The sequence below is a fragment of the Pinus tabuliformis genome, chromosome 7 (genome assembly GCF_031772625.1).
Source record: "Pinus tabuliformis cultivar Carrire ecotype Pingquan chromosome 7, CPIR1, whole genome shotgun sequence".
NCBI lineage: Eukaryota > Viridiplantae > Streptophyta > Pinopsida > Pinales > Pinaceae > Pinus > Pinus tabuliformis.
The window spans coordinates 570,231,498-570,246,096 of NC_142293.1; positions in this window are offsets into that span (position 1 = coordinate 570,231,498).

Here is a 14,599-nt window from a genome sequence, read left to right on the forward strand (position 1 = left end):
CTCAACTTGTCAGGGTCATATTTCATTAAAAAAATTTCCAAGTGTCTTGGCATTTTATGTAAAATACCTAGAAGCATGAGTGGGCCTTGAGTCATCTAATATAGATCTTGGTTTTCCATGTTCTCGTCTTTGTGCTCCTCCTCCTATTAGGAATATGAGGAATCATCTCTATGACCGCCTATCCTGTGGAGAGTGTTATCCGAAAGCACAACTTTATCCTCATATCCTTCGTTTTAAGGTGGAAGCTGATCTAGATGTTTTATGTCATCAGCGAAGTCTGCTAACTCTTTGAGAGTGGAAAGAACTAGATCTTCCACTATAGAAACCACTATGTTGGTAGAAATTATTTCTTTTATATTCGGAAAATGAAGAAAGTTTGTTTCTCTAAGAATTAGTCCAATGGCCTTCTCAAACTGACGGGTTATAGGTTGAATTGCCCAAATCCGTTCGTAAGTAAATTCACAGGTTAGTTCTGGGAATGACTAAGAAGATCATCCTACTTCAAGAATGCGATTTGGAGAGGTGTTGGGAATGTTGCTACCTTTTAAAGAAGAAGAATTATGTGTATGAGTGGGATTATCATCCATAAAAATCTAGCTTCCCTCCTTCTAGTGCCAAAAATTTTGACAGTGCTAGACATGCCAATATTTAAAGGGGTCTCCCTAATATGTGGTCCCAACTAGACCTCACACTACTTGGTGTAGGAGCCCCATATGGAATACAACCTGACTATCATCTGCTTAAATATTTTCCTCGGCTTTAGCTGTGAGCAAGAGAGGGAATCAGATATGTACCTTCGAAAAACAAGTAAGTGTTCTTGGTGAATGTTCAATTGTAGGTGCATCAAGGTTCTTCTAATGCAGAGGGAGGAAAATAAGTGAGCCTATAAGAGAGAGGTAATAGTACTACCCTAGCAGAGACACACACCATCATGAAATATTCGTCTAACATCCAACGGAATAGTCCACAAGGGTGCGGCGATCATTACAACCACTACAACAAATTCTCAATATGATAAACACTAAAATAACTTAAATAGTTCAACTACTTTAGTACAAGTGAAAACAAACATGAATCATAAACATTCAATGAGAAATCTTACAAATATTCATAATTCATGCACGAAAAATGTGTTGGTCATTAGGCTTTAAATATTAAGTAAAATTCCCAAGATGCATGAATACAAAGAAAATCACTTGCTCCAATAGTGGAGCATTGGAGCCACTACTTGCTCCCCAAAAGTACTAACTTTGTCTCTCTAATGCCTTATGGGAGAAGCCCAGGTGAAAAGTCATTTTCTTGTACAATGAGGGTTTATATATAACAAGTGGGGTGATCCTTCACCTTCCTTGTGACTCTTAGAATACCCTCATGATTGTTTGACTTCCCTATGAATTTTCAACTCTTACATGTCTCTTTACATTATATTCATATCCTTTGGACTTCCAATTTACAATACAATTTCGAATAAGAATTTACGTAGTCCACAAATTGATGTGGCACATGATGACTCATGACACTAATGACATGGAAATGTTAAGACATTCTTTGTTGGAGCTTGCTTTAAGTCTTCTTGAAGATAGAAAATGACCTCTTGTTTCACCTCCATATGGCTTATAGTTGAGGAGTCTTTGGTGTTATTATATCTTGAGCTGTTGTCGCAATCTAATGTCCCCTTGCTTCCTTCTGATTGATCAGTTTGTACTTGCAACTAAAAAGGTGTATTCCCACATGGTCTCCTTCTTCATCATCATGTCATAGCATGATAGAGTACCTGTACCTGCAAATCACTCATGAAAAGACGACATTAGTCTGATAAACCCCTATTATAAGATGCTTCATGATAATCCAATGACTGGGCTAGAACTAGGTGGCAGGATGAGGGAGAGACTCAGGGATTGTGCAATTGCGTAGCTTAGGTAGTCAAGGGTCAGGATCGAGGCTTGAGACTATGTAATGTGTAGTTAAGGCCAGACAAGGCTTGAAAATTGCGTAGCTAGGCTGAGGGCTTGAGCATTGATCTTTCCCACTACACATTTATGGAAGGACAAGAGGCTAGGTGATTGCACAATGGCATAGTTCAAGAGCTCAAGGTTGAGGCTTGAGGACTGAGACTGCACAATGCGTAGTTGAGGCCTGACTGGAGGGAAATATTGTGCAATTATGGAGCTTTGGGGTTGGGATTAAGCATTGAGATTATGCAGTGCACATTTTTGGCAAGCATAAAATGTACATTACACAGTGTCAAGAGACAAGGCTGCTGCTTGAGGACTGAGACTATGCAATGTGTAGTCCAGGAGGGTTGGAGGACGTTGAGTGGCCCAATTGGGGAGTTTTCCCAATTTAGACTAAGTGTTGGATCAATGAGATGAGATTGAACAAAAAACAGAGTTGAACATGATTACACACTTAAATTACTCGATCAAACAATGAGGAACACTCATGACACATGAATAACATACTTTACTCAATGCGACAAATTTTCAATGACTGACACCAAGTGCGACACGAAAGATATACTTTGCGATGATCGTGATGACACTTATGCGACAATGCTTGAAACTTTATAGATGAGTGCGATAGATGTTTTCATGATAATAAAAACTCATTTGCACAAGAATTACCCCTTAAACACACCAAAACTAGCTTGTATACAATGTGTGACACTTAACATGTTAGAAGACGACACTTTGATCTTCTAAATGGGACCATAACACTTAAAGAAAACACATGCAATGACTCTTACTATTTGCAACGACAACAGGTAAAGTCAAAGTAGGCTCCGAAATTTGGATGTAGGCTAGAATTTTGGAGGGTGTTGTAGCAGCAAGAACAATGAGTTTTTCTAATTTTTAAATAAATTTTTACTCTATGTCCATTTTTAAATGTACTTTTTTACTTTAATGCTTTGGCGCATTAACTTGAAATTCAATTTACTTTTTAATTTGTTAATACCAAGGGCACCAGGCTAATTGTTCTCTTTAAGAACTCCTCACGCAGTTTTAAGGGTGACACAACACTTTCCCTTTAAGTATTTGTGACTAATTGAGGGGAATATAGGCACAACAATGGAGACAACCATTAGCTCCATGGTTTCCATTTGCTGTGATACTAGTGGTGGCTTAGGATCAAGGTGCCAACCTTGATGTGTGCCTCTCAATGAAACCTCGTGAGTGACTAAATTTGTGCTCCAACCCTCACAATATCATGCAACTTCTAGGTAAGGGTGTCCAACACCTTCCGACCTAAGCTACAATTAGAGTTCTAGTGGGTGGGATCAAGGATATTGCCTCAAACCTCTAAGGAAAAATTCAATTTGCTCCACATACCCCCATCACTTATGTGTGAGCCATTCAAAAAACACGTAACTTGTGCCTGCATCAACTAACTTGTCATCAATATAATGGAAACACACACACAAATATATATATATATATATATATATATATATATATATATATATATATATATATATATATATATATATATATATATATATATATATATATAATTTTCAATATCGATTGTGCTCAATAACCAAACTAATATCATTACCCCCTCACATGCCGATGCAACACTATATTATCCCGCTACACTCAAGCAATTGTTAGTAACATCTGATCATAAAGATAAGTCATCACAATATATGTATGATAAGGAACATCAAAATCATCAACATCAACTACTATTGTAATCATCATCATAGTTTAGACTAGAAACCAGACTAAGTAGATCACGAGTTATCATCATATGAATTAATAACCAAATCATTAATGTATAATGTCCTAAAAAAATAAGATATATGTCACAATATCTATGTTAGAAGTCAATGTAAAATTGAAAATTTCTATGTCAAATCAAGCTAGGATGGGGCATTACACCTACTCAGGACTAACTATTGCACTTGGTCTAGCTTGATAAGAGGCAAAGATAGTTACTTAACCAAAGGTAAATATAACTACTCACACTAGTAATGACTTCTTAATTATTATGAAACTTGAGAGAAGAAGAGTGTGAAGTTGACTAGTGAACCAAAACAAGGCATTTAATTTTTCTCAATAAAAAGAGGTAAAAATAACTATTCATACTTCCAATAACTTGAAATTATTAGAAACCAGAAAATGTGTGTACCAATATACAATTATTACTTTAATTTTAAAAAAGAATAGAAAAACTGAGTGTTATGCACTTTTCTCTTGTTCATAAATAGTTTATTTTTAACATGTTGTATATAATTTAACAAAATGGGATTTTATCAACTTCATAGATAATAAGTAGATAAAACTGTTAGATAATATCTTTTGACTTTTTTTTAGAAAACCACTTGCAAATATTACATAAATATATTTTAGTGTGATTTTTTGGGATTAGATTCAATTACATATTAATATTATGGTACATTTCAAAATCTTATAATTTTTAAGAGAGTAAATGTTTTTTTTGAAGTAATTTACTGGGTAAGTTCCTCAGATAGAACACCAAAGGTCACCGCTCACAAATAGATCACAGATCAATATTCTAGTATTCTTGACGTGGTTAAAACCCTCAAAGAGGGAATCAGTCCACGGCCTGAGCCAATGCAGCCACTTCAGGAAATTTATTAATAAAAGAAAGAAAATTTACATAAGCTTCTCTCATGAACGGTCACCCTACAAATGACCCTCCATGCTCTTTAAACAGATATCATGGACCAATCGAGTGTTAAGCCATAGATCAAGTGTCGGTAATACCAAGGAGAGAATGAATCATCGGATCACTTCATGTCTAGAACATATCGTGACCATTGGATTGTAAGTTACAAAAGTACATAGTAAAGAAACAAACTTTACCTAACTCCACACTAGACCAAGTTATACTTAACTATTTCCTATGTGTCAGAATATCCTAACATCCCCCCTTAAGAACAACTTGGGATAGGATTGAAGGATGTACAAATATGACACAATAGGAGAAGGAAGGAGACATTAGAGCCTATCCCCCTTAGTGACAACTTCTTGAACTCCAACCATAAATCAAAGTTTAGTAAACTTCGCCTCTGTGAGAGCCTTTATAAAGATGTATGCAACTTTATCATCTGTTGAACAATATTGAACTTCAAGAACATGGTCACGAATGAGATTTCTGATGAAGTGCATGTGTAGTTCAATGTGTTTGTTGTGATGATGTTGGACTGGATCTTTGCATAGTTGAATGGAACTTTGATTATCACATCAAAGTGTAGTCAGATGCTACTGATGAAAGCCAAACTCTTATAGGATCTAACGAAGCCACATGGATTCCTTACTAGCTTCTATGGTGCCACGATACTCTGCTTCTGCTGAAGAAAGAGAAATGGAACTTTGTTTCTTACAATCTCGTGTAATAGGTCTAGAACCAAGAGTGAACACATAACTTACAATAGACTTCCGATCATCAGGGTCACTAGTCCAATCACAATTAGTGAAACCAACCAATAGAGGAGATGCTTCTGCACTATAATGAATCCCAAACTGAATTGTACCTCGAACATAATGAAGTATTATTTTAACTGCTTTCCAATGACTTTCATGTGGGTTTTGCATAAACCGACCAACAAGGCCAACAACAAAGGAAAGGTCAGGATGGGTATGGGTCAGATACAAAAGTTTTCCTACAAGTTGACAGTATAATCTAGCATCAACTTCAGGGGAAGTACAAGTGATTGAAATTTTGACTTCAGACTATAAGGGAGAAGGGGCTGGCTTACAGTCTTCCATGTGAAAGTGGCGTAGAATATCACAGACATACTTGGATTGGGAAAGGGAAATACCTTCCTTGGATTACAAGCCTTGAAGATTAAGGAAATAATGAAAGTGTCCTAAGTCGTAGGAATTTAGAGGGTAAGTTCCTTAGATAAAACACGAAAGGGCACCGCTCACAAACAGATCACAGATCAATACATCAATATTCTTGACGTGGTTAAAACCATCAAAGAGGGATACAATCCACAACCTAAGCCAACATGACCACTTCAGGTAATTTATTAATAAAAGAAAGAAAATTTACATAAGCTTCTCTCATGAACGGTCACCCTACAAATGACCCTCCATGCTCTTTAAATAGAGATCATGGACCAATCGGGTGTTAAGCAATGAATCAAGTGTCGGTAATACTGAGGAGGGAATGAACCGTAGGATCACTTCATGTCTAAAACATATCGTGATCGTCGGATTGTAAGTTACAAAAGTACATAGTAAAGAAACACACTTTACCTAACTCTACACTAGACCAAGTTATACTTAACTATTTCCTATGTGTCAGAATATCTTAACAATTTTTTGTAAGATTTTTATTTTTATTTTTATTTAATTTAGGTTAATAAAATAATATTATTATTTATTTTATTATTTAAAAAATAGATTTACTTATTTATTTTATTATATATATATATTTGAAATAATGGTTATATATATATATATATATATATATATATATATATATATATATATATGGATTTTACTAATATTTTATTAACATTTTTAATATCAAATATAAAAATAAAACATATAAAATTTAATGTCAGGGAAACAAAATTGCTATAGTCACTAAATCTTATAAATCAAATCCTCCTTTCTTCATCAAATCCAACAAATGATATTGTTAAATTCATATATATATATATATATATATATAATATTTATAAGATTGTTCCTTATAGATTCCTTAATGCATGTTGTGAACACATGGACTGAAGAAGGAACCTTTAGTGATTTTATTTGATTTGTAAATTGTCATGGATACTAGCATAGTTTGTCTAGATCTAGTAATATTTTGTAATCTTAGATTATGTAATTTATCTCTTTCAAAATATAGATTAATTATTACTAGCTTAATGCTCAAAATTATGAAGATAATTGAAATATAAAAATGAAATAACAAGAAAATTAACATATCATCCACATGATGAACCCAAGATGTATCCCATGAAACTTAAAATGAGAGAAAACACAACTAGTAGGTAAGGTCTACCATGCTTTTCTGTCTTTTCTTCAATAATGAAATGTAAGTAGAAGGAAAGGCCAACACTCGCTATGGAGTCACCTCTAACACCATGGCTTAAAGGAAAACTATAGAATATTTTCTTCTACTATGCTCTTAAATCGTGCTCCTAGGTGCCATTCTCAACTATGAAACATGTACAATAATAAAAAATGAAACCCCCTTCACTTCCTGGTGGCCTAGTAATTAACATAGCTCAATAGGCATCTAGGGTTAGGGTTTTTGTATCCTCAACCTTCAATTAGGGATAAGGTTTTAAACCTTCTAGAATATTCTTGGAATTCCACACATGTCTAGCCCCACACATGAGCTATGGGAGATGACATGGCATCCACTTGATACCATGGTGCTCAACTAGGTAGGTCAACTTGTGGGAGGCATAACTTCTGCATATGGATTCTAATTGTTGTGATTTTTGCATTGCTAGAAAGGTCTGATTGTATAGAAAGACCATGAGTGGTTGGAGCTATGTTGGCAAAGTTTTGACCCCACAAAATTCCATTTGATTCCTCAAAATGACTTTAAAAGGATTCAAACCCTAAATTTATAAATATAGACCTACCCTTAAAATGGGACCTATAAGCCAATTGTTGGGTTGTGTTATATTCTTTCCTCGACTAGTCCACGCGTGGGGGGGTTACAGTGGGGGATGTAGCCCCCCCTGTATGTTGTGTGTGGGGTCACAAGGCAGCACCCCAGGATTTTTTTTTGGACCCTATATAGGTGGGTGAACCTACCTATGGTTTTGTGCATGGATTTCACACAGGGTTTTGGGCACGATGGTTTTCGGTCCATAGTATTATGTAGATCCGGTCAAGGGAACTACGGTTATGTTCTAATCCAGGGTTAATGGATTGGGGTTTATGGATGCTTCGGCATGTATATATATGTATTGTAACATTGAAAGGAACATAATGAAAAATCAATTTGGTAGTCCCGGTTTTGGGATCCAGGGGAAAATCTCTATGTATATCTGTTTTATGTTTTATGCTCTTGCCATTATTTATTTTTTGTTTTTAGAATTCATATGTAGGTAATTTCTGTATGGGGTTAAAACCTACACCAATTCCTCTAATTTTTCCACCCGTAGAGTACCAAAATAATTTAAAAATTATATAATGATCCATTTTGGATCACACCTCCCCATTTAGGGAGGATTATGGCCCCTGAAGATTTCATTAAATGAGTTGAGGAAAATTTTCCTCTCCCTTCCCCTTGGAGTATGATTTTTTATTTCTTGGAAGTTGTGATTGTAACCCAATATACCAAAGAAGCTACCCTTGTTTGGTAGTTCTGGATCTCTTTTGCTAGCTCTAGCTAAATGTTTTGTGTAAGTACTCTATGTTATCTAGGCCTTGCTCCTTTGTTCCCTAATCCATTTGGAAGACTTATACTAGAGTTTCATACTTTCCATAATCACTACTAATTAAAAGCACATGTAGGAGGATAGGTTGAATCTATAAGCATTATCACCCACCTCAAATACCTCAAAAAAGCCATACCATAGAACCTTGATCTTTTTACGAAGTGTTTCTTTATGCTTTCTATTGGACTAGAAACTCTTGTGCATTTGATCTTATTGACCAAGGTTTCCAATCTACTTGTGAGATGTCGTGCACTATATTTATGGGCTACAAATTATTAACTTGCATTAGTTTGTATAATATGCTTCTACAAAAAGAAAATTGCCTCACCACACTTCATAAATCCAAAGCTAGCTCAAGCACTGTCAACAATGATCATGTACTTAGACATTGATCATGTTGATGGGAACTCTACTATCACCAAAAAATCACCTCAGATGATTTAGGCTCTTCCTATTTTTGTAAATCATAGCCCTTGTTTTCAAGAAAAATTAATAGAAACTAGTTTAAGAATTGAAATGTTATTGCAAAAATAAAAACAAACAACACCTTGCAAGAAAGTAAATCACACCTGCAAAGTTGAAAATACTTGAATTAAAGCACAAGAAATGGAAAACCATTGAATTGCACAATACTGTATTCTTAAGGAGTGATCTTTTCCTCTCAAGAACAAGGAAGTGAATTAAATTTACACCAAAATAAAATTAAAACAAATCACACATTATGGAAATCTACAAAACTATAATCTACAAATAAATAATATCTTATGAAATATTATTATATGCCATTATAATCTATACTTGTGCTCTAAGAGTCCTATATTTTAGAATGGATATGTCACTCTCTTTTTTACATGAGCTTGATTGAAAATAAACACCTAGTTGAGGATAAGAGATTCTACACAAATTTGCTAAATTTAATAGCTCATAATGAAATAATCCTAAGATTCTAGCTACACTTATAAATGCATTTGTTGAGTCCTGAAAATGGGAAAATTTGTTTTAATTGTTATTGCAACTATTTTCCAGGTGTCAAAGGGAGAATAGGGTTATGATGTAGTTATATCAATCATCTGTTGACTAATGCACATGAGTTGTAGCTGCCCAAACAAATTTAGAACTCACAAATATATAAAAAAATGTATTTGTAGTTGTGGGTATCTAGAAATAAGCCCTCTATATATTAAAACCATATATCTCATGATTTATTAACTTCCTCAAATGGCTGTAGCACTAAATTAATTGCACCTCCATTAATTCTTTAACTAGTTTACGCTTTGGATATCTGCTAACTGTTGCTCACTTGATTATGGGGTATTTAAATCCATGAGATCTAGAACATAATTAGTTGTGAAATTCACAATGTGGTTTTTCTTCTCACCCAAAATAATTTCATTTAAAACCAAAGATCATAGAAAAAAATCATCATGCGAGGATGTCATAAGTTTGTGGCAAACAATAGTTGAGCATGTGGCAATCTACAAACAAATATAAACACAAATATATTCATTTTTTTCTAATGTTTAATACGTAATTCAAATTAAATACTAAAGAAATATAATTTAAAAAACACCTTGAGCCTAAATCCCACATGTTAGCATTAAAATGGGCTAATAGAGGGTTACAAATAAAAAAAAAAGGTTTAAAAAAAGGAGAAAGAGATGTCAAAAGATGGTAGTTTTGTGACTTATTACTAGGACCTTGTAATGTTTCTTATTTAGCTACAATTAAACTCTATCTCCAAGTTTCCATGATTTCTCAATTGTGTTGATCATGTTGGGTCTTGTACATTTACTACGATTTCTTCAATTCCTCTTATACTTGCAAATGAATCTCTTATTTTTCAACACATTTCTCTACTTTCAATACTTCTCCTATGATGTCTTCCTTCACTCCTCCTTATTGTCCATGTATAGCATCTAAAGATGAAGGCAACAAATAGCCAAATAAAGTGTCAAAAGGGGACTTACACTACAAGGAAAACACCTTATAGTGAAGGTTTTTATAGAACCACCTTGAAAATTTTATCTCTTTTCTATTTATAGTGGAAGTTCCTAATGGAGGTAGGTGAATAGAGGTTTTTGAAAAAGTTTATAAATTAACATGATTAATATCTTAAAAACACACTAATGCATCATACTCTAGACCACACCAGGGCTAGAAAAAAGCAGGCACCTATAGGAATGATTAATTATAAAATACCATTTTTTGTTTTTTAAATAAAATAATTTCTCCAATGCTTCTTGTTACAACAAGCATGCATATGTGCTTATATAGGATGCACCATAAAAACATATTATGGAATATGTGCTTATATAGGATGCACCATAAAAACATATTATGGAAGCCCCATTGAACCATAAAAATAAACATATCGATGCATCAAAACAAAAAAGCCACACCAGTGCAGACCCAAATGCACATTGAGAGCCCCCGATTTACTAAAAATATCAAATTTTGGTTAAAAAAATAAAATAAGCTATCACATGATTCTCTTTATAACAAGAATATCAATATTCTTAAATAGGACATACTAAAAAAACCTAAACATACAGATTTAGATGTTTACTCCATGTTAAAACATTGAGTCATTATTACATTTCACACACATAACAAATTATTATTTTATTTTAAAAATAGAATTGGTGCATTCGAGTAAAGCATATAGATGAACATGTCTATTTGGTGCATAGTCATAGGGTAAATAAAAAAAAATTAATAAATTGATTTTCATTGTTACATTTCATCTAATGCTTCTAACCTCCTGAGACAAGCATTGATGTTGAGACTTCTTGTGTGAATACCTCGTTTTTAGTGTTTCACAATGTTTGTTAGGTTTGGTCAAATGAATTCATTTTTGAATTTTAGAAAATGATCCAAATTCCATTTTTTTCTCTACAGAGAAACTATGACTCTTATAATGATACGAGAGTAGATAAAACATTTATTACTTCCTCATTTTAATTTTAATTGGACTAAATTTTCAATTAGGTTCAAATTTGGCCCTTTTTTCAATTTAAAAAAAAAACTTTATGTCAAGTTCCCTTAAAACAATTGGCTCACCCTAGAATGGTGATTAGAAAAAAATGAGCACTAGGAATGTGGTGCTTAAACTATTTGATGTTCCCATGTATCACAAGAAATAAAAAATAAAATTTCATCTAAAATAAAAATAAAATTTCCCTACTGATGCTCCTCGATAACCATGGTTCCCTAGTGCATTTTTAGGTTGGCCCCACCATGGTGTTTAGATGACATGGTGCGCTGGTACCATTGACTCATTAAATAAAAAATAAAATATTTTTTCATCTTTTAAAAATAAAATAACCTATGCAAAGCTTCTCCCTAACATAAGCACCTTAGTGTAGGACCATATCATATGCTCATCAAGGTAGGGCTCTTGAATATCATAAGTGTATCAATGCACTTATTTAGGATGCATCAATAACTAAAATCCCAATTTTTTTGGCTAAAAAAACCCTGTTTGATGCTTCTTGATATACATAGAACATCGAGGTGTGAATGGTTGACCGACCAATTTCTTTTCTAATACAAACATTAACATTGTTCTAATACATTCAATATGGCATTACAAGACAAAAAAAACCACTATTGAGTCTATGTTTATGTATTGGTTTAACACCTTGTAAGAAATGCATCTTGTCTAATATAGGGAGCTCTAATGATTTTTCAACAATATTTTTGCAAACAAAAAGTAATTTTATTATTATTTTTATATATGTGTGTTTCTTATAATTGAAATTTGTTTTTAGCTTTATATATGTGCCTAACAAATATTGTATGTGAATAAGAGATGATGTTATGAGCATGAGTAGGAGCAACAACATTGAGTTGACATGTACAACTTTGTATATGAATAGGAGGAAAAGGAGAGGGGGAGGGAGAAGTTCCCTCTCTCAATTATACCTTAGGTTCAGTCCTTTTTGAGGAATGTTTGCCTCCTCAAGTTTTATAAGAAGGCTACATTCCTCAGGGTGAACCCCTTGTTTTCATAGTAATTGATTTATTATTGGGACCATGATAGTCAAAAATTTAGAGTCAATCTTGATTTGTGGTATCAACCCATAAAGGAGGATATTTATTTCATCATCAAGTTGTCTAGGATGGGGGAGGGAATTTTTTATTTTTCCATAAGCTACTTGTTGGTGTTGCAAAATAGACCCAATTAACATATATATAAGGATACGTTAGGCATGAGATTCATCTCCTTGCATAGTTCTAGGTGACTGGTGATTAATTGAGTATACATGCATTTGGTAGAGAAGAGGTTAGGTGCTTGTCCGTTATGATGACACTATCAAACTATACTTATGATGGGAAGCACATCGATTTCTATTTTATTTATTACATAAATATTTTAGTTTAGAGGTCTTGATTGATTATGTGATTGGATATATTTTTCTAAAAATTTTGTTCTGCTTTGAATCGTTGTCACTTAGTTTTTGATGGGAGGATTTTCTTCCCATTTGCATCATATTTGTATACTTTATTTTTTGAGAGGTTTTTTGTGACATGATTGACACTACCTTGTGGCCTCCCTTGTAATCCTATGATTGATGCGTGCATGTGCATGTGGGGGTAGTTTCTACTAAAGATATGACAAATGGAGTGGGTATGTACTCATATTAGAATATATTTTCACTTTCTTGGTTGGAGAGGATGATCTCATGCTTGATATTGTATAATACTTATATCTGGGGATAAAATGGAGAGGATTTATTAACATCCTATTTACTTAGTGTAATGCACCCCCTACTATCCCCAGCCCCTACCAAGGGTATAAGAAGGTAGTTACTATGATGACTCAACCTCCAATGTCCCATTAAGGAAATGGGGTCTAAATTTTTTAATCTTTTTCAAATTCCTCAAAAATTAAAATGGATGAAACCATTGTGTTTGTCTTGTTAAGACCTTTCCAACAACATAAAATTTGCCTCAATCAGGTTTCGGGATCTAAAGTTATAGCCTTTTTAAGATTTTGCCTATTAACTTTTTCCGTCATACTAACCTGTCACATGTCCCCCATGTGGCACCGACATGGATATTTAAATTAATTCCATATCTTCATCCAAAAGTTTGCATGGTATTTATTCCAGTATCTACCAACTCGTTCCTGACGGTTAATATTCACGGGATTCCCATTCCCTAGTGATTATAATATATATATATATTAATATATACATACATACATACATATATATATATATATATATATATATATATATATATATATATATATACACACACACACACACACACACACACACACACACACACACACACACACACACACACATATATATATATATATATATATATGCATAATAGATATGAGGCACATGGGTCCATATGCACCACCTCAACCCATAAATAAAATCCTAGGGATTTCCTTCATATTCCCCCATTGAATCTACCAGGGAAGAACTTCCAGGGTTATGTGGAACTCTACTCTACTAAACTATCACATCAATTCGTCAAGGAGTGTTCAACCAGTCACATGAGGTTTTGCCTCCACCATGGACTCCTCCTCTTACGAGTTACATTTCCTACCCTCACATTTGTGCACTTGGGCACCACCACTGCCACATCACCTCAGGAATAAAATCCCAGCAAGATCGCACCAAGTGTGACAAGAACTTATTGGGGTAGAGGCCCCATACTGACGTCATGATTTTTAATCACCGAGGTTATGTCACAGTTTCTAATTGCCAAGGTGACGTGTCCTACCTTAGGTCATAACGTCACAATAACATCAACCTCTACTTGGCCTATTGAGTGCAGCCAATGTTGCTTCTGGCCATGTCACCTACCAGGTGGGCCATGGGTCCCACCAGACCTTTGTTGCATGGTAAACAATTAATTTCCATTATAATTAATTCAGGGTCCATTTGGTAGTAAGAAAAGTTCTTAGAATAAACATTTGAGATTCAATTCAATGATAGGTTTCCCTACGAATGGTCCCCACATTGACACATCGTCATTTAGGGCCTCAAAACGGCTCCGGAAGTTCAGGACCCGAAAAACTGCTAAAAATAGTAAGTTGTGCTACAATTAAGGAAACTGAAAATGCTGAGAAAGACAATGGTGGGGGTCCAGGTGGACTTGGCAGGTGGCCACCAATATCCACTTGGATCATTCCTCCCCCCTTAGGAAGCAATGGTCCCCATTGCGTTGAGCTCCTCCATGAGATGAGGAAAC